Here is a 19,551-nt window from a genome sequence, read left to right as displayed (position 1 = left end):
AGCAGAAAATAGATATTTTTCTGGAACTCTCCTGCTTTTTCAATGATCCAACGAATGTTGGCAATTTGATCTCTGGTTCCTTTGCCTTTTCGAAAACCAGCTTGAACATCTGGAAGTTCATGGTTCACCTATTGCTGAAGGCTGGCTTGGAGAATTTTGAGCATTACTTTACTAGCATGTGAGGTGAGTGCAATTGTGCAGTAGTTTGAGCATCCTTTGGCATGCCTTTCTTTGGGATTGGAATGAAAACTGACTTTAGACAAGACAAACAAATAAAAGAGATTAGCTTATTCAGGATGTTGTGATTCACCTGTTTATCAATCCCTCTATTCTGGGCAGCTAGGAGTAGGAATAAATAAGTAAGGCCTAGAGTGCAGTTAAAATAGCATCGAAAACATAAAACACTAAGCAAAAAGCTTAAAATATATGCAAGGTCCCAACAGTGAAAACTGTAAAACACTGTCGAAAAAAATCAAAGAAGATGAAAATAGACAGGCAGGTGACCAGGTTTAAGGATTGGAAGGAATCATGGTTAATATTTCTGTTCTTCCCAAATTGATCTAGAGATTCAAATCAATCTCAACCATAATCTCATCATGCTTTTTTGGTAGAAACTGACAAGCTAACTTTAAAATGTATGTAGAAATGCAAAGAAATGAGAATATCCAAAGCAATCTTGAAAAAGAACAAAACTGGAAAACACACTACTTAAAGACCTTCTGCAACACTTCAGTAATGAAAACAGGGTGGCACTAGCATAAAGATCAACAGACAGACCAATGGAACATAAGGGAGAGTCTAGAAAGAGATCTGTACTTATATGATTGTTTTACTTCTGACAAAGATGTCAAAGCAATCCAACTGGAATAAGAATGTATGATGCCGAGACAACCAGATATCAAAACTTAAAAAAAAAAACAAGAAAAAACAATGAACTTCAAACCCTAACAAACACCATGCAAAAAATAATTCCAGATGGATCATAGGTCTAAACATAAAAACTAAAAAGATAAAGCTGTTATAAAAATTTGCAGAGAATATTTTAAAAAACTCTTTATAGGCAAGTTTTCTTAAGAGAAGACGCAAAAAGCCAAAATCTTTTTTTTTAATGTGTAGGCTTTCATGAGGTGTTTCCATTGGCCAGATGCAGTGACTTGATTATAAAAATGAATAATGACTGTGATGTTGGAATTTACGTTGGAAAAATTAAGAAGTTCCATGAGTCTACAGTAATACTGCAAAAGAGGGAGAGGGTAGTTCTCTTTTACAAGAAACAAATGTTAGATTAAAATGTAGAAGAAACGATAAAATAAGAAATATCAACAGTTTGTAACCCCCAGCTGGAGTAACTAATTCAGACAAGGATCTTTACTAGATGCCTAAAATTATTAAAACATTGTTGAATAGATATTCGAAGTCTCAAAGTATCAACTCTTAGATTATATAATTATTTCATTAGGAATAATGTACCTTTATAGTAGAGAGATCTGGCAGTCTCCACCTGTACCAACTAACCAAACAGTATTACCAATACTAGAGCAAGTTGACACTATGTGCCTTTTAAAGTGATACAATCAGAAGTCTGTAACATCAATTATAACGTTCCTGTGCAAAAAAAATTTAACCTAAATTCCATAAGGATACAATCAAACACAGTATGTGGGATATTCTACAGACAGTTATCCTGAATCTTGAGCAAAGTCAACATGATGAAAAACAAAACAAAAACAAAAGGTTAAGAAAGCGGTGTGGACACTCTTCAAACTTAAAAAGTAAAAAGAGCCACAACCATCAAAAGTAACGCACAAGCCTAGACTGAATCCTAAATAAAACAAAAACTAAAAACCCAAACGGATAAAGCTACAACAAACAACTGAAAAACTGACTATAGTTTCGTATTCTGGTTATGAAATTCTTAACCTCTGAATAGTTCAGAAAAACAAGGACAGAAGGATGTTTTGGGATGGGGTTGCTCTATCAATCCATCTAGTATATACAAAAATATATATATATAATATAAACATATATATATTTAAATACAATATGTATATTGTATATATATGCATATGTGTGTGTTTATATGTGAATAAAAGTAAATTCTCACTGTGAAAAATCATTAAGTAAACTTTAAGTACGAGCTACCTCTGAGAGCAGAATTAAGGAACTGGAATGATCCTAGAAAACTTCTTAAATTGTTTTATAAAAGAGAACACACACATGGAGATTTTGTAAACACATCTTTGTACCACAGGGTGGCTAAGAGTTGGACAGAACTGAAGCTACTGAGCACACACACATATGACAACGGAGACACATTAACAGACTCGAAGGAAAACCTACGTAAGATTTCTGGGCATTCAAATCATTCTGCCCCTAATAAAAATACTGAATTTCCAAGACACAAATGGAGATGGCTGAAGACTTCTAAAATGCATGTGACTGAAGATAGGAGTCATCCTGTCTGGATTTTTGAGCCAATACCGAATATCTAATAATTGTTTGTTTGGTTTTTTATTATTGTCATCAACAAGGCTTTATTAAATGAAACAATAAAGTGCACATCACGCAGTGGTTTGGGGTCTAAAGTTTGATCTGATCTTTAGTGAAAATGTACACAAGCCATTACTTTATCGTAAGCTTTTAAAAAGTCAAATTTACCCTTCATTTGTTCCATCCGTTAGTACTCATACTCTTCCCAGACAGTGGGGAGAGACAGGTCTACCACACAGCATCATGTACCACGTGTTGTTTCACTCATGCAGCTGACTTATTCCACTGGGACCTACATTTCAACTGCACTTCCTTCTTTTTCTTACTTTTTTTCAAGAATTAGAAGTCCAACTCCATAGCAATATCCCTATATACTCACTCCATGGTTGTATTCTGAATACTGTACTTATGCTCCAGATGTCTTATTTTCTAGAGTTGTTAACACTGAGAAGTAAGAAAAGCTTTTATTCCATCCTGATATGTCTGCTCACCATTTGCTGCTATGTGTTCTGCTCTCTTCCCCCTTCCACACATTCAAGGCTCTCCATTTAAATTCTGTGCCATTTCGTGCAGTCTCATCTCATTTAATAATTTCTCTTAATATCAACAGATTAATTGTGTATGTATAACGAGAATTTAACTTTTTGACAATCTGTTTCAAGATTCTCGAATTTATTTAGAATTTAACACCAATGACTTGGAAAAAGTAAAGCAGAAAACAAGTATATTATGAAGTTTTTAAGTCACTCCTCTCACTGATACCAACTGATCTCTCCCAAGAATAAACCTGTTCTTATGGCAACTACTTCCATACCAATATTAAAAATATCAGTGCACTTTTATTTGACATATAACACAGAAAGAAACATTAAGATTTAAAGATAGCTGGGCAAACATATATTGTTTTCATAATTTATGAGGCAAATCTAAAGCATTTATTAAGAAACTGAATCTGGATATATACTACAAGATTTAAGAGTTGTACCTGATAATTTTTGAAAATTCAGCGTCTGCCAACAATATACCGCATCTACTTCACTTACTCCACAAATACACTTTTAATACCAAAAATATGTCAAGTCCTCCTCTGAGCACTGCGGATGCGGCAATGAATAAAACTGAAAGAATGCTCTCCTCTAACAGTTTACTGTCTAGAGGGCAGGGACAGAGGATAAAGAAGCACTAACCGGAACCCTAACTGTAAACAGCTTGCTTGGTCAGGATGATGTCACTGAAGTCATTACAGGTGAACAAAGGTGGAGCAGAGACTAGTACGAGATAAGGAAGAGATGCCACATAGGTATCAGGAAAAAGAGCAGGGCTACTGGAGGGAAGAGGATGGTGAGGCCCTGAGGAGGGGCAGAGCTGGCCAGGCAGGCGTTCAGCCAGGTCATCCATCAGCTCCCAGCTTTGCAAGAACTGACAGACAGGAGACAGCAGGAGGTGCTGAGAAGTTAACAACCTGGGGGAGCCTTGGAGGACCTCACAGGCCACAGTAAGGATGGTGAATGAGGTGGGAAAACACCAGAAGCTCTTCAGAAGAAGAGAAGCCTGATGCAACTTAAGCTTTAGGAGACTCTCTGGCTGAGAGAGGCAAAGAAGCAGGGAGCCTATTTAGGGGACTATGGTGGCTGTAATTCAGGAGACAGAAGACGTAGTGCCTTAGTAAACAAGTGTGGTGATGGTGGTTGATTCCAAATACAGAGCCAAATTAGTAAAAGGATGGATTGGGCATGGGATACAGGACAAAGAGAGGACTAGAAGTCAGCTGCCAGACTTACAGCCTAAGAAGATGGAGGGAGGGACTCGCTATTTACTGCAAGGGAGAAACTGGCGGAAGGGTGACTCATAGGGAGAATATCAGTGCAGCGTGGACACGACGAGTATAAGATACTTATTCATATCTAAGTGAAAATAAAAGCAAGCAGTAGGGTATGAGTCAGGAGTTCAGGGGAGAGGTCTGAGTTAGAAATATAAATTTGGGAGTCAACAGCACGTAGATGGAGGTTAACAGCCATGAGATGTAACAGAAATTAGAATAGTCTCCCTTCTCTCCATAAAAGAGGGGGAGGTATAAAAAACAAAGAAAGTGCATCTATTTGTAGAACAGAAAATAATTATGAGGTGCTGCTAAGTCACTTCAGTCGTGTCTGACTCTGTGCGACCCCACAGACGGCAGCCCATCAGGCTCCCTCATCCCTGGGATTCTCCAGGCAAGAACACTGGAGTGGGTTCCATTTCCTTTTTCAGTGCATGAAAGTGAAAATGAAAGTGAAGTCGCTCAGTTGTGTCTGACTCTTTGCGACCCCATGGACTACAGCCTACCAGGCTCCTCCGCCCATGGGACTTTCCAGGCAAGAATACTGGAGTGGGGTGCCACTGCCTTCTCCGAATTATGAGGTGGGCCCTATGTAAATCCTCTAGTTCAGTTCAGTCACTCAGTCATGTCTGACTCTTTGCAATCCCATGAACTGTAGCATGCCAGGCCTCCCTGTCCATCACCAACTCCCAGAGCTTGCTCAGACTCATGTCCATCAAGTTGGTGAACCAACCATCTCATCCAACCATCTCATCCTCTATTTAAATCCTCATTTAAATCATAATTTAAATCCTCTAAGAGTTCTCATTTTCTTAAATTATAATCATCGAACACCTACAAAATGTAAAACTCCCAAAAGGTAATGCAATTTTTCTCTGTTCTCAGAAAAACTTCCAAATAGTCACAGAGTGCAGGTGTGTGTGCTGTCACTTCAGTCGTGTCTGACTCTTTGCTCCCCTATGGACTAAAGCCCACCAGGCTCTTGTCTGTGGGATTCTCTGGGCAAGAATAATGGAGTGGGTTGCCATGTCCTCCTCCAGGGGATCTTCCTGAGTCAGGGATTGAACCTCCATCTCTTATGTCTCCTGCACTGCAGGCGGAGTCTTTACCCATTGAGCCACCTGGGAAGCCCCAGTCAAAGAGGCAGATATGTAAATATTACAAGGGGGTGATCGAAGAGAAGGGAAAAAAATCAAGTATATACTCTTGATAATAAACATGTCACTAGGATGTTGCTTGGTCCATGGGAGGATGAGTCAGCTGGACAGAGGAAGGTCTTTGACAATGTATATCTGTTCTACTAAGGATCACAGGTTGACAAAGTTGCACTATTCCACACAGTAATCAGAATCACGTTGGGTGGCCTATGTTGTCGGCTCACCAGCCTGCAGGGCTCAACAACTCAGTAGTCAGTCACATCACCAACACTGGCTGAGTCAGATGGCTGGAATGTTATAGCTATATCTCATCACTTTTCAAAGGTCAAGAGAGAGAGACAAACAAGAATATTATTTTATTTTTCTCTCATTTTTTTTCAGAAGCTGCTATCAAGTGGCCCAGAATAACTGAAACAAAAAAAGTCATTCCAATATTCTTGCCAGGATTCTTGGCCCCTAAGAATCCTTGACCTTTGTATATATATACACACACACCTGTAAATACATAAAAAATGCTTAAGGTAAGAAAAATTAGCCAGTAATAATCAGTAAGATCTCATACTTAAGCTTTCATAATTAAGAGAAGGTGTTAAACTTGATTCTTCTGCTGGCTCCATCTTTCAAATATTACATTCTTAACTGATGACCATGTCATTCCTCCCAATAGCTCTCATCAGTTTATTCCATGGTTTTCCCAGTCAGCGTTTATCTACGTTACTCCAGTAATTCAGTCTACTTGTCTCCAAAACATTCTCCATACTGGAATCATGCTAGTTTTTGTAAAATGAAAGCCTGAAGGAACCACTTCCTCCCTCTGCTCAAAACTCCATTTCCTCACACCCAGAGCTCTAGATGGACTAATTTATGGTTGGTTTCCCTGTACACGAGGTGGTTCACACTATCACTGTCTTTGTCCTAATACTCCAGCCTGGAGTGACTTTTCCTGCAACTGCCAAACAATTAACAGCAATGAAAGCCTATTCATTGTTCAAGGAAGCTTAAGTACCACTTCCTCAAGGAAATCTTCTCTGATCCCATGAGAGATTATCTGTCTTTACCAGTACTTCTAATCTTTCATACAATTTTACATATTGTTTACATGTCTTATTCTCAGTATTATACCAAAGGTCCCAGAAGACACTTCTGTATCCTTAGCACCTAGGGAAATACCTGGCCATGTGTTTGTTAGGCATTTGTTTGTTATTATAAATTTGTTTAATAATAAATATTATTATGTTTAATAATATATATTATATATTATTTATAATTTATTTATATAATTATAAATAAATAATAAATATTGCTGTATAAAAGTTTGGTGTCTGGGTACTTGCTGCCTAAAGTTAGCCAAGTTTACACAGATGTCTAGAGTTCCAGCATCAATAAATGAAGAATATTTCACCTCTGATTACTAGCATTGACAATGAAATTAATAAAAATGGTCCAACCTTCCCAAATTAATTTGGTTAAGACTTCTTCCTTCCTATTTTGAATTCTATTTAGTGAAGTCACTCTAACAGCACACTAGATAAACTGATACAAACATACTGGGAAAAAAGAAAGAAATCACTATATGACTGGGAACCTACCAGGACCCCCTGAATAAACTGAAATGTATGAAGCATCTACCCCACAGAAAACACTCTGCTAGATGCTGTGGGGAAAAGTGAGATGGGAAAGACTGTTCCCCATCCTCAAGTAAAATATAACTTTATGGAGGAGGTAAAGTAGTTATACAAATAATTAGAAATCAAAGTCTAAGATGATTGCAACACTAAAGGACAGAACTTTAGGTTCTTATAGCCAGAAAAAAAGCTTGATTAAAAAAAAAGCTGGCCTAAAAGAAAACGTATGGCTTCGAAAGAAACGAAAAGGTAACATCCAGCAAGGAAGAGGCAGACTAAATTAAAAACAGAGGAGAAGCAGGAGCACGTCCAGGAGACTGGGCTGCCCACAGCCTCAGAGGGCCCACGTAAGGAGGCACAGGGCAGATCCCAAGGCCACGCACAGACCGTGTGAGAGCGGGAAGCCGCTCTCACGCCTAGAGCAGGGGTACGAAGGCACACAGGCTCACGGAAAAGGCTACAAAACCTGGAGAAGTCCACCTGTTACCGAAACAGACAGAGAGCCTGGTCTTTTCCTACAGGGTTAAACTGGACTCCATTGGTTACTGGCTGTCAAAAGACTGAGGTATGGCTGTGGTTCACTTCTCCAGGATATAAAATTACAGAATTTATGTTTCCTGGTTGTCCTATATGATATTGCCTTTAGTACCGGTACAAGCAGAGGTCATAAAAAAAAAAATAGTTATTGGTGACGCTGCTAAAGGACAAAGTACAGAACTTTCAAACTGAGTCCGTGCTGAGCAGCAGAGCATTAAAATTTCAAAGTGTGATGGATGGTCAGCCTAATTCTCACACTTTTTTTTTGGCTTAAAAAAAAAAAGACAACTACCTCTAGTCTAGAAGCACCACCCCACCAATCTATTTCCAGAGACTTCCAAGAAGTGAAAACTTTTGCCCTCCACACAGAATCTATACCTGTGCTTTTAATCAAATGAATATACAATTCTCTAAGATATCACAATGTTGCAAAGTCTCCACAAAAAAGACCACAAACTGATGGCCTGGGACCAAACCTTGTCCATACGTAGGTAATACTGCTTGTCTGTCTACTGGCTTGCATGGTATTTTTAGTCACTAGATTAATTAAAGAAAAGCATTTTTCATACAACTAAAATCCAGATCTCTAGCTTCTCTTGAAAAAGAGGCAATTCTCGCAATGCTCCCCAGTTCACTCAACCACCTCACTTATAGCCCTGTTTGGTCCTGCTGGCTTTTGTTTTGTCCCCTGATTTACCTCCAATACTTTGGCCACCTGATATGAAGAGCTGACTCATCTGAAAAGACCCTGATGCCGGGAAAGATTGAAGGTGGAAGAACAAGTGGATGACAGAGGATGAGATGGTTGGATGGCATCATTGACTCAATGGACATGAGTCTGAGTAAACTCTGGGAGTTGGTGATGGACAGGGAGGCCTGGTGTGCTGCAGTCCATGGGGTTCCAAAGAGTTGGACACGACTAAGCGACTGAACTGAACTCACATAGTCTTTGGGTCCCTAACAGTCTGTAGCCAGTCTGCTGGCTGTGCAGGGCCAGAGTTCACAAAGAACACTGGCGAGTTTCACATCCAGTATGACTGCTTACTACTTGTGTAATCCCGGACAAGTCACTTAACCCTCTCCAGGTCTCAGGTTCTCCTTGCACAAAATGAAGACAATAATATGACTGATCTGAGAGGGTTGTTGAGAGGAATAAATTAGTTTAGTAAAGCAGTGGTTCTTTACGTGTCTGTGGAGGGAAGGACTCTGCTCACTCACTCCAGGACATGTGGCAAAGACTGGAGACAGTTTTGGTTATCACAACTGGGGGGACGGGGGACTGGTATACAAGGTGGGTAGAGCCTAGGTTGGAGAAGGCAATGGCACCCCACTCCAGTACTCTTGCCTGGAAAATCCCATGGATGGAGGAGCCTGGTGGGCTGCAGTCCATGGGGTCGCCAAGAGTCAGACACGACTGAGCATCTTCACCTTCACTTTCCACTTTCATGCACTGGAGAAGGAAATGGCAACCCACTCCAGTGTTCTTGCCTGGAAAATCCCAGGGACAGGGGAGCCTGGTGGGCTGCCGTCTATGGCGTCGCACAGAATCGGACATGACTGAAGCGACTTAGCAGCAGCAGAGCCTAGGTATGCTGCTAAACCCCTTACAACTCATAGGACAGCCCCCACCACAAAAAATTATCCAACCTAAAATATCAACAGTGCTCAGGATACCAAATCCTGACATAAAGCATTTAAAAGGAATGCTTAACACAGAGGAAGCCCTCTCAGTTATTATCAGTAATAACAGAAGCAAGCCCTAGCTGGGGCTCCCACCTCAGCTGGAGAAAACTCTTAATTTCTCAAGAGCTCCTTTTGCTACCTTGGAGGAATTTAACAAATAGAGAAATGTACTTGAAATTCCTCGGTTCTATGTCATTCATTCAGCAGGTCATTAATCAATTAAAGAACCATGAGAATATATTTTCCTAAAACAAAAAGCAAACAAGAACATCCTCTAGTGAGCAACAATGCACAGTGTCAGAAAAGTAAACTGTCCTGGAAAACATGGGACACAGAAACTGGTGATTACTGCAACTTAGAAGGCACTAGACTGAATTTCCTCCAGCTCCTAGTTTAATACAGAGGATGTCCATTAATCCCAAGATAGTTTTTAGAAAACTGTGATGAGAGGGGAAGTAGAAGAGAAAGGTTTTGCTCTTTCATTTTATTAATTAATTTTTATTTTACCTGTTTTGGCTGCCCTGAGCAGCATGTGGGATCTTAGTTTCCCAACCAGGGATTGAACCCATGTCTCCTACCAGCGAAGCTCCAAGTCTTGACCACTGGATCACCAGGAAAGCCCCAAGAAATAGGCTTTAAATTAAAGAGCCTACCACCCGGATACCAGCCACCGCTTGCCCAAGATCCCATGGGCTTAAACAGCTCAGTTGGGGATCCTTGGGGAGAGTTCCTGCTTTGACCTGGAGTCACAAGAAGAGGTGTCTTCCAGATGTAGGGCAGCTCAGTAGCCAAGCAGTCCGGAAAGGCCTCAGCCGTGCTGAAATACAATTAAGAGGCTACCAGGAATTCTGCAGCAGGATATCAGAACGAGTGCCAGCCCCTGTTGCCGTGAACCAGGAGTGCTGATCAAGCTCCGTAGCCCAGCACTACAGGAGTCTCTGACTTGTCCTCTGGGCTTCAGTTTTCTCAGTCACTATTAAAAAGTAGAACTGCTGTTATTTTTTTCCCAAAACCATAAACACAGAGAACACTAATTCTTATTTGCAACAATGTGCCTTCAATACTTACAGCACAAACATCTGAGTTCCTCTCAAGGGACCCCTTGGTAACTGTAGCAGTCAGACCCTTAACTGCAACAGGAAAGAAGTTCTGCTGAATCAAACCCAAGAAAAGCATTAAAGATGCTTCTAGCAAAGGTGAGGTAATGAATGTTCTACAAATCTAAAAAGGCTAAACTAAAGGGCTCTATCATTTATTAAAAAAAAAACAAAAAACCACTTTTCAAGTCTAAAACGAATTGTTAAATCTCTTTTAAGCTCAAGTTAACATATATTTGAACACCCACGTACAATATAGTATGCTACCAAAGATATCCAGATTGGTAAACTGCATCACAGAGCAAGATTACCAGAAGTGCTGTCAAAGAGAAGGCTTCCACTAAAGAGACGGCTTCCACTAAAGAGACAAAGGAAACAGCTCATTGAGAAAGGGGCACAGATGGACACAGTGGCACAGGCAGAACTTTGGCTGCAATTGTTTAAGTAGAACGCATTTCAGGCTGCAGGCGGAGCACAAGCAATGGCACTAAAGCTGGAATGGCCAGGAGTCCAGTTTGGGGCACTGGGTTCATGGTGGAAGGACAGCACTGTAATCTGAGGCCAAATCATGACAGCTTGGACCTTCAGAAGGTGTAAGTCAGTTGCACAAACTAATTCCAGTAACATTATTCCAATTTGATTAATAAAGAAGTTGATCACCATTAAGTTACTGTGCTGCGCTTAGTCACTCAGTCGTGTCCAACTCTTTGCGACCCCATGGACTACAGCCCACCAGGCTCTTCTGTCCATAGGATTCTCCAGGCAAGAATACTGGAGTGGGTTGCCATGCCCTCCTCCAGGGGGTCTTCCCAACTCAGGGATCGAACCCAGGTCTTCATCATTGCAGGCAGATTCTTTACCATCTGAGTCACTTACAGGAGAGTCAAAAAGCTATCAGAAAGTAAATTCAGCTATTTGTTAATTTAGTATAATTCATCAGTTATATCCCAATCATAATTAATAAAATAAGCAAACGTTACAAATAAAGAATGGGTATTTTTAAATTGTAGAAAGAAAGTGACCCTTTTCAATAATATAATTTAGAAATGAATTTTGACTCATTTTTAAAAATGATAATGCATTACTAAACACAAGCTGGAATCAAGATTGCCGGGAGAAATATCAATAACCTCAGATATGCAGATGACACCACCCTTATGGCAGAAAGTGAAGAGGAACTCAAAAGCCTCTGGATGAAAGTGAAAGAGGAGAGTGAAAAAGTTCATTCAGAAAACAAAGATCATGGCATCCGGTCCCATCACTTCATGGGAAATAGATGGGGAAACAGTGGAAACAGTGTCAGACTTTATTTTTTGGGGCTCCAAAATCACTGCAGATGGTGACTGCAGCCATGAAATTAAAAGACGCTTACTCCTTGGAAGAAAAGTTATGACCAACCTAGATAGTATAGTCAAAAGCAGAGACATTACTTTGCCGACTAAGGTCCATCTAGTCAAGGCTATGGTTTTTCCTGTGGTCACGTATGGATGTGAGAGTTGGACTGTGAAGAAGGCTGAGCGCCAAAGAATTGATGCTTTTGAACTGTGGTGTTGGAGAAGACTCTTGAGAGTCCCTTGGACTGCAAGGAGATCCAACCAGTCCATTCTGAAGGAGATCAGCCCTGGGATTTCTTTGGAAGGAATAATGCTAAAGCTGAAACTCCAGTACTTTGGCCACCTCATGCAAAGAGTTGACTCATTGGAAAAGACTTTGATGTTGGGAGGGATTGGGGGCAGGAGGAGAAGGGGATGACAGAGGATGAGATGGCTGGATGGTATCACTGACTCAAAGGACGTAAATTTGAGTGAACTCTGGGAGTTGGTGATGGACAGGGAGGCCTGGCGTGCTGCGAATCATGGGGTCGCAAAGAGTCGGACACGACTGAGCGACTGAACTGAACTGAACTGAACTGAAAAAAGAGAAGTTGTCTCCCTGAGCTGGCTCAACAGCTTCCTCAATTATAGGAAGAAACCATACTTGCCAACAGAAACTATGAACCAGCAAATGCTCAGCGATGTTCCTGTACTTGTAAGCAAATGGTTAAAGCTGGGAAAACAACACATTGTAAACTCCCTACAAAGATTTGTGAAATTGAAATGTAAATTTTAAAGTCATTTTGAAGCCACTTTCTACTAAGAAAACCAAGGTTCACAAAGAAAGCTTACATCTGCTCACTCCTGAAAAAGAGAATTAAAATACAGTAAGGGGCTGTTTTGGGGCTTCCCTCATAGCTCAGTCAGTAAAGAATCCGCCTTCAATTCCTGGGTCCCTGGAGAAGGAAATGGCAACCCACTCTAGTATTCTCACCTGGAGAATCCCACGGACAGAGGAGCCTGGTGGGCTACAGTCCATGGCGTCTCAAGAGTCGGACACGACTTAGCGACTAAACCACCATATTTTAGCCCAAGCAGCAGCACTGGCTGGATGGCATCACTGACTCGATGGACATGAGTCTGAGTGAACTCCGGGAGATGGTGATGGACAGGGAGGCCTAGCGTGCTGCGATTCACGGGGTCGCAAAGAGTCAGACACGACTGAGCGACTGAACTGAACTGAACTGAGCAGCACTGTCTCATCTTTTTAAAAGATGCCTTGTATAAGTTTATTTAAAACTGCCTTATATGAGTTTATGGACAATAAATTCACGATGTTGAAATATTATATTTCTCTATATACCAAAACCCCTTGTGATGGACCGTCCATGAAGTATAGCAGAAAAAACATTAGGCTGCAAATTAGTAGGATGAGAATCTGATGCCAGTTCTGTCTCGAAAAGCACTAAACAGGCTTCTCCAGTCTCACCTTTAAACTACGAGGATTGAATCATGATGTCTAAAGTGCTATTTCATAAAATATTAATTTCTTAGTAGAGAGTTGTTGTAATACACTCAGGGAGGTAGTGTATCACGGATCAAGGTTCAGTGGCAGACTATCTGGTGTGTTCAAACATGGGCTCCCTCAGTACCAGGTGGTAGCCTTATGCAGAAGTTTCCTCTTCTATCAAGAAAGGATAACATTTACCTTTGCAACAGGAAAGAAGAATCAGAAAGTATATAATGCATCTGGTATACTGCAGGCACTAAATAAAGGCAGACATTAAGTCTCTGGCCAGTAAGATAAGTTCTGATGGAGAAGAGGAATACACTTGACAAAGCAGTGTCCTAGAACTCAGCCTGGAGAAGAGCAGGGACTGAATGCCTGGCACATAAATACTGGGGAGGACTCACAGTTGGGAGTAAGAAGGATCAAAGCAGGAAGGAGAAGATAAGCAAAGGCTCAGAGTACTGCACATAGTAACAATGAACAGGAAAGAAACAACAAGGGACACAGTGCTTGAGGGAAGAAGACATTTTTCCATTAAGAATGAGGACCACTGGTGAAAAAACATATACAGTGATTTACTATAATGATTTCATGACCAATATAAAGCAGAAAGCCAGGTTAGCACTATATGAATGTCACTAAGAAAAATGAAGAGGGCTTTGACAATTCTTTGCCTGCAATTCGCACGCGGGATTGAGATGATCGCAGTACTGCCCACCTCTGAGTGCCACTTCCCCCACTACTGTCCTCCCACCTCACTCTCCCCCAGGTAGACCCCACTCCAGCCACACAGCTTCTCTTCTATCTCTGGAACATATCAAGCTTCTTTTTCCTTTAGCTCCTTTGCACTGTTACTTCTGCTTGGAAACTTCCAGCAGATCTTCCCATGGCTGACTCATTCTAAACATCCAGATCTCCTCCAAACTTGCTCAAGGAAATCTTTCCTGATCACCCATATCTAAATTTCTCCCATCCCAGTTGTGCTCCAGCCCCTGGTAATGTCTTTTCTAGCATTTATCATTATCTAAAATTGTCATTTTTGTTTATATATGTATAGTATCTACATCAAAATGGAAGGTCTTGAGGGCAAGACTATTATTTAAATGTTTCCACATTCAATCCTCAACATCTAAAACAAAGCATGAGATGAGGCGATCATCAGATAAATTTGTCCAAAGACTAAAGTTAAATGATAAAAACCATCCTTCTGTGAACCTTAGTAAGGAAAAGTCCCCTGAAGTGGTTTTAATTTCATTTCTTTAATGCAGTTTTATGCAATAATGCAGTCTTAAAGGTCAATGTCTGAGACAGAAAGATTTAAAAAGAATGAATTCTTTAAAACAATACAAAACATATATGGATACATATATTATACAGTACACATTTTTACTTTATGAGCATGAATTATGCCCCACCTTATTAGAACCCATAAATAAAGCATCTTAGGTATCCTACAATGTTTTGTTTCATGAGGATGTATGGGTAGATGGAATATACATATGCGAATTATCTTTCAGAACTCTTCTCCACAAAGAATTCTGAGATAAACTGAACTAATTTCAGTATTAGTGTGGAAAGGTTTGACCTGTTGTTACCTAGCTAAGCTTATGACTATTACTGAGTCAAGTGAGGAATTCAGTAATTCCATCTGTGAAACAAGAAAAATGACACGAAGATCAATTGGCACTTTAAGAGAATAAGAAAAGTTCCACAATGTTAACTTATGTTTGAACTAAAAGAAAGAAAGAAAGAAATATCCCTCTCTAATCCTAAACCAAAAAATAAGCATGCTACTGAGATTTCAAAATATGACCAGATACCCACGAGTGAGCAAAGCAGTGAACTGAAACCAGAGCTAGAACATTCGTGATTTGTGCTTTAATTTTTAAATTTTGTTTGGAACACAGCTTTCCTCGATGAAAAAAAAAAAAAAAGAGGTCAGTAACCGACGCATCAACCTAGTCACCATTCTTGGTCACTATGGAGGGCCCAAGGGGCCAGTAGAGGGCTTGATTTCACCGAGGGCTCCGCAGGATGAAGGAATGGAGACCTCTCTACTAGCATCCATGCCCTGAATGCCCACCCAAACCTTGGATGAAAAGGGGCGCCGCAATCTGCAACTTCACTTCTGTACCCATTATAAACAAGACCGCCAAGCCCCTCCTCCTCTCCAGAGGACGGCGAGGGCCGTACAAACAAGCCGGGATGCTCGGTTCTGGCCTCCGTTTGCGGGTCTCCAGTGAGCCCCGGGCAAATCATCTGATCCCGATGACTCAGTTTTCCAATCTGTCAAATAGGGTGACTAGAAACCCAGCCTACCTCATCGGGTGGTTCCGGGCCGGCCGCCCCAGGCTGGCCGGGAGACCGCGGCTCTGTGGCTGCGCCCGCGGCAGTGTCCGCCGGCGGAGGGGCGGGGCTCGGCAGGGTGGGACCAGGAATCTAGTCCTGCAGAAGTCGCGCAGCCCACCGCCCGCGTACTGTCGCCCCAGGACCTCCTAGAGTACCCGGCCTATGACGTCAGCACGCTGACGTCGACGCACAGAGGTCGCATCTCGCCCCAGGGACCAAAGACCGGTAAGGGCCAGAGAGCCCCTATAGCAGAGCGGCGATTGGTGAGTGACTCTATCAATCATATACTGTCCAGTGAGCGTCGCGGGAAGGCGTGAGGGGCGGTCCGGCCGGCCCTGAGGCGAGAGTGGGAATACAAAACTCCGGCTGACTGAGTTTTCGCGAGTCCGGTACCGCACGGTTTTCTGATGCGTCCCTTCTCTCTCCTGATAGATTCTTCTGGCTTCCCCCATTCTCTTGGTGGCAATTTAGGGTCCAACTCTGGAAAATAATCATGGGACTGGATTTCAGGGCCTTTGGGCGCTCCAGAAGTGAAAAAGTAGGATATTCAATTTCCCTATTCAAGAGTTACCCCATCTTTGAATTCTCGGCTCCAGCCCCACCTCCTCCCCGTTTAGGATACTCTCTCAGCCCTCCTAGCGCATAACACTTCAGTTTTAATAGTGGTGGTGGTTTAGTTGCTAAGTCGTGCCCGACTCTTGCGACCCCATGGACTGTAGCCCGCCAGGCCCCTCTGTCGTAGGATTTTCCAGGCAAGAATGATGGAAGTGGGTTACCGTTTCCTTTTCCAGATCTTCCCAATCAGTTTTAATAGCAGTCAACATTTTTTTTTTAATATTTGTATAGGTTTTCGCTCTAAATTGACCTCCTTTATTGTTTGACTAAAGGTTATATTTTAATGAAACTACTACAGTTAGACCGTTCAAGTATATGAAGGACTAGAGAGTTACATAGAGGGAATTCTGCTTCCAGGTCCTGAGGCACTTGGTTCGCCTATTGAATGAAGTCAGTAACTTGAGTGTTGCAGATTTTTTGCGTATCCTTCCAAAGACATTATGAGTGCTATTATTCATGTTAAATTACATATAACCATAAATTTAAACGTCACACATTAGCTAATCGTTTTCAGGGAGTAATTAAAAACCAGTCCCTATATGGTGACTTCTGGGCTTCCCTTGTGGCTTAGGTAGTACAGAATCCGCCTGCAATGCGGGAGACCAGGGTTCGATCACTGGGTTGGGAAGATCCCCTGGGGAAGGGGACGGATATGCACTCCAGTATTCTGGCCTGAAGAATTTAATGGCCTGTATAATCTGTGGTGTCGCAGAGTGGGACACGACTGAGTGACTTTCACATATGGTGTCTTTAGTTTTCTGCATTTACATACCAGTAGATGTTGGTTTTTTCCCTCAGTCAACATTATATCCTTGAGATCTTTCCATATATATATATATATAAATTTACCTCTTTGTTTTAAAAGACTACATGGTAGTTCTCAGAACCAATAGATTTATGATTCCCTTTCCCTCGGACATGTTTGTTTCTTTTTTAGTTAGAAATGTTGCGACCTTCAACGTGTGTTTGTGCCTTTTTACACGTATATCCAAGTGTTCTCTAGGGAAAGAAACTTAACATGTGGAAGTGCATGGATGGAGCACATTTTAAATCTCAGTAGTAGATTCCTTCCCTTTACTCCTTTAAGTAGCTGCTACAACTGACATTTGTACATTAAGTATATGAGTACCCCTTGCACTACGCCTTCGCCAAAAATTAATGAAATACAATTTCAAAAATTTTCTTAATGGATGTGTGTGAAAAATTGTTAAGAGATGGCATATGTACAAAAGTGCAATAATTCTTAGTGTGTATCTTGGTAACAAAATGAATGAACTTGTGTTACTACCTCCTACATCAAGATTTTTAGATGTTTACCATAAATATAAAAAATCTTATACCCCATCTGAGTCATCACAACCCACACAAAAATTGCCACTATTTTGAATTTTATAAGCAGAATTAGCCTTGCCTGCTTTTGAATGGTTATAAATGACCACACATAGTATATTCTCTTGTGTGGCTCTTTTCACTCAATAAAAATTTGTAAGATTGATACATATTAAAGAATATAGTAGTAGTTTATTCATTTTCATGTAATTCCAAAATTTATTTGTCTAGTCTAATATTGCTTAGCAATGAGTTGTTTAAAGTTTGGAGTGAGTAAAAATGATGCTGCTAAGAATATTTTTGTACCTGTTGATGCACATAGTTATACATTTGATTTTGATATATACCTAGTATAATATTACCAGAAAATGTATGTATATTCAGTACTAGTAGCCACAGGATGTACATATATTCAGTATTAGTAGATACTGCCAAATAGATTTCTGGTCTTAATGATTTAGGCAATGGCAACCCACTCCAGTACCCTTGCCTGGAAAATCCCATGGACGGAGGAGCCTGATAGGCAGCAGTCCATGGGGTCGTTAAGAGTCCAGCACAACTGAGCGACTTCACTTTCACTTTTCACTTTCATGCATTGGAGAAGGAAATGGCAACCCACTCCAGTATTCTTGCCTGGAGAATCCTAGGGACAGAGAAGCCTAGTGGGCTGCCATCTATGGGGTCGCACAGAGTAGGACACGACTGAAGCGACATAGCAGCGGCAGCAGCAGTGAATGAAAATTCCAGTTTCTTCATGTATTTGCCACCGCTTAAAATTCTCAGTTTTGTATTCATCTTCTTTTTTTATTTTTTTTAATTTTACTGAGACAATATACAAAAGTTGCAAGTATTTAATATATACATTTTAATGATTTTGGACCCTGTGATACCATCACCACAAACAAGGCAATAAACATATCCATTGACAAACCTCTGATTTGAGGTTTGTCCATATGCTCATATGTTCTTAGCAGCTCTATTTACAATAGCCAAGATACAAAAATTACCCAGAAGTCCACTGACAGATGAAGGACAAAGATGTGGCACATATATACAATGGAATACTACTTAGCCGTAAAAAACAAAGAAATAATGCCATTTGCAGCAACAGAGATGGACCTCAAGATTATCATACTAAGTGAAGTAGATCAAAGAGAAAGACAGAATAGCATATAATACCACTTATATGTGGAATGTAAAATATGCTAGAAATCAACTTATCTATGAAACAGAAATTACTCAGATGTAAAGAACAGATTTGTAGTTGCCAAGGCACAGGGGAGAGGGGAAGGATGGATTGGGAGTCTGGGATTAGCAGATGCAGACTATTATATATGGAATGGATAAACAACAAGGCCCTACTGTATAGCACAGGGAACTATATTCAATATGCTATAATAAACCATAATGAAAAAGAATATTAAACAGAATTTATATATATAACTAAATCACTTTCTGTATACCAGAAACCAACACAACATTGAAAATCAACTATACTTAAATAAAGTAAAATTTTAAAAAATACTTATCACCACTAAAAGATTTCTTGTGTCCCCTTGCACTTTTTTTTAATGATAAGAACATGTAGCAAGAGAACTACTTTCTTTAAGTGAACAACCTATGTTAACTATGTGCCCTATGTTGTACAGCTAATCTCTAGAGTTTATTAATCTTATGTATAACTGTAACTTTATAACCAGTGAAAAATCCCCAGTTTTCTCCTCCCCCATCTTCTGGCGACCACCATTCTGCTGTCAGCATCTGTGAGTTTAACTAAATACTTCATTTAAGTGGAATCGTGCAATATTTGTAATTCTATGACTGACTTATTTCCAGACATCATAATTTCCATGGCAGTGCTGCATCTCCAGCTCTTCCCTCTGAACTTCATATGAGCTGCGAGCTAAGCTGGACTTTGATGTCTACCTTTCAGATGGTCAGTGCCATAAGAGGAACACATGTATGCAGGTAGGAAATGCTGCTACAACTGTAGATTGCCCTCTCCCCTCCCCCAAGTACAGTCCAAA

The 19,551-nt window shown here is 40.7% G+C and overlaps 1 protein-coding gene across 8 annotated transcripts in view; it reads right to left on the bottom strand.

The window, feature by feature from the left end:
* The window catches only part of STARD3NL (STARD3 N-terminal like), a 77,094-nt gene extending 61,347 nt beyond the window's left edge, over nt 1-15,747 (bottom strand). For all 8 annotated transcript variants that reach the window (XM_012176754.4, XM_042248567.2, XM_004007868.5 and 5 more), the window contains exon 1: nt 15,551-15,747. The gene's annotated coding sequence lies outside the window, so the exon portion shown is untranslated. The remainder of the gene's footprint in view (nt 1-15,550) is intronic.
* Between the last annotated feature and the right edge of the window lie 3,804 nt (nt 15,748-19,551).

Source organism: Ovis aries, chromosome 4, assembly GCF_016772045.2.
Source record: "Ovis aries strain OAR_USU_Benz2616 breed Rambouillet chromosome 4, ARS-UI_Ramb_v3.0, whole genome shotgun sequence".
Taxonomy (NCBI): domain Eukaryota; kingdom Metazoa; phylum Chordata; class Mammalia; order Artiodactyla; family Bovidae; genus Ovis; species Ovis aries.
This window is presented reverse-complemented; position numbering and strand designations above follow the sequence as displayed.